Source organism: Condylura cristata, unplaced genomic scaffold, assembly GCF_000260355.1.
Source record: "Condylura cristata isolate star-nosed mole 26May11 unplaced genomic scaffold, ConCri1.0 scaffold00043, whole genome shotgun sequence".
Lineage (NCBI taxonomy): Eukaryota > Metazoa > Chordata > Mammalia > Eulipotyphla > Talpidae > Condylura > Condylura cristata.
The window spans coordinates 1-2,416 of record NW_004567144.1 but is presented as its reverse complement, the minus strand read 5'-3'; positions in this window follow the sequence as shown (position 1 = coordinate 2,416).

The following is a 2,416-nucleotide window of genomic DNA, read 5'->3' as shown; positions in this document are numbered from 1 at the left end:
ATAATGGAAGAGAGCTGAGAGGTGATGGTGGAACAAAAGACCAGTGTTGAGGACATTTAGACAAGTCAAACAGATTATGGTGGGGATATATTTTCTGTTGAAAGTTATCAGTTGGACTCCATTGTCTGAACTTAGACAGTTGTTTTGATTCTGAAACTGACTTAAAGTCCCAGACAGTTGGTGACTAGATCTAACAGAGGTGATAATGGGCTTTTAAAAAGTTAGTGGCAAATTCAAGAAAGGCATTATTCTGGGCAGGAGATCAATGTCCTGTACCCTGGTATGTAAAAACTCAAGAGGAATGTAGTCAAGGGCAGATTGTGTCGAAGGAGTCCCATGAAACTTAGAGAGGAGCCATAACCTGTATGCGCAGACTGTGATAACAAGGACCCTTTTGGAAGAATGATCATCAAAATAGTTTGTGTATAAATTCTTAAATCAATACGAGATGAATGACAGCTGTGTTATGATATGGGGATAAGGGTTAACTTTTACATTTGAAGTGTGCTAGAATTTCTTTCTACAAAACGAAGCCACTACAGCAATAGGATTTAAGGGCTACTTAAAGAACCTAGCTACTAATAACAGAGATGTAATATTCAATACCTTCATTCTAAAATACTGAATTAACAGTCCAGGAAGAGCATGAGAGGGAAGAAATTCCTCAACCGGTGGATTCAAGGGTTTACTATTCCTTTACATTTTCTAGGAGAGCTAGGATAAAAGTAGATCTTTTTTTTATTATTTCAAAGATCTTGCTTCCTTTTTTAAAAACCACTTCTTTTGTGACAAATTTCAATACATTGTTGACTTAAAGACAAATGGTCAAATTCCATTGGAGGTATTTCCATTCTATAGCCATGCCATAATTCTAGGTTTATATTAAAATAGAAAATACCACACTTGAAATATTTCACCAAAATGCCTCTCTATAAGATAGGGCATTTGCAAATGCCTGGTGATATTTTTGCTTGTGACCAAAGAAAGAGAAGGATGATGGTATTATCTTGTTGATATAGGCCACAGAAAGTGCAAACAGTTTCAATGACAGAGTGATCTCTCACAGCAAAGAATTTTCTATACAGAGTAGACTCAGGTTGGCTATCCTTATTTAATTCAATATATTTGAAGTAAAAATCAATGGCGAAAATATCTTCAAATATTTTAATCATTATAGAGATCAGCTATAAATATATACTTCAACCATTTGGAAATTATAAAGAACTATTTAATCATTACTAATTTTAATGTATTTCTACTTAGTAGTTCATTAAAATGTATTCTGTGTGACCTCCCTGGTGGTGCAGCAGATTAAAGCAGAGCGCTAAGAAGCTAAAGCCACTTCAGCATGAGTTCAATCCCCACCTGCCACAGAGGTGATCCACATGGTGCGACAGACATCTCCTGACCCACCTGCTGCTCCCACTAGCAGTACACTTTGTCAGTCAGCCTGTTGTTCTTCCGATTATGTCCCTGGTGAATCCTCTCACCCACCTGCCCCTTTGGCCTGTACCCCAGTTCTGGGGTACATAAATGCATATGCATAAATAAATAAATCTTTAAAAAAAGCATTCTGTATGTTCTAAACTTTATAGATACAATCTCTTATATAACATCAGCAACCCAATATCATCACAGTCAGACAGTAATATGCAAATGAAAATTGTTTTAATTAACGAGTCAATGTAATAGCACAACAGTTGCAATTCCTGGGCAAAGATTTACACACTATGCTAAAAAGTTTTGTTTGCTTGTTTGTTTTCACTAAAAAGGAGACTTGTAACCTCGAAAGTTAATTGAAAAACTTAGTGCTGATAAGGGAGGACTACAATAACCTAAGATATAGTATTATTATAACTTTAAGTAGGTTTACAACAAAGGTTTTCAAAGAGTTTTTATCCAAAAGAGTGACTGAATTTTTAATGCATTTGCACAATTCTAAATCTGTCCTACTTAAACACTAACTAATCCAATAGAAGATTCAAAAGGAGACAATATAAATATGATACCAAATAATATGGGTATACTTTTAAATCTGGTCCTAAACTTTGACTAAAATTGCTGGATCCCAAGTTCAGGACAATTTGAGAATTCAAATACATTCAAATTCTAAAATTGATAAAATTCTTCACAACATTTAAGCAATTAATTCAAAAGTGGCAACCATACCATAATAAATAAGTAAAGGCCATCATCAGTCCTGTAGTCCCTATTAATACATGGAATGTACCAGTGAACAGGCTCTCTATATATGTATTACTGTTCAGTTGCTGGCAAACATATAACTTTCTCGTTTTGCACTTTATGTATCTATTTTCCTCAACTTCCTCAAAAACTTCCACTGGCCTTCTTTTAACTTGAGAATTTAAGTTGTAAACATTCTGACTTCAATTTATTTTCTGGCTTATTTTTCAGA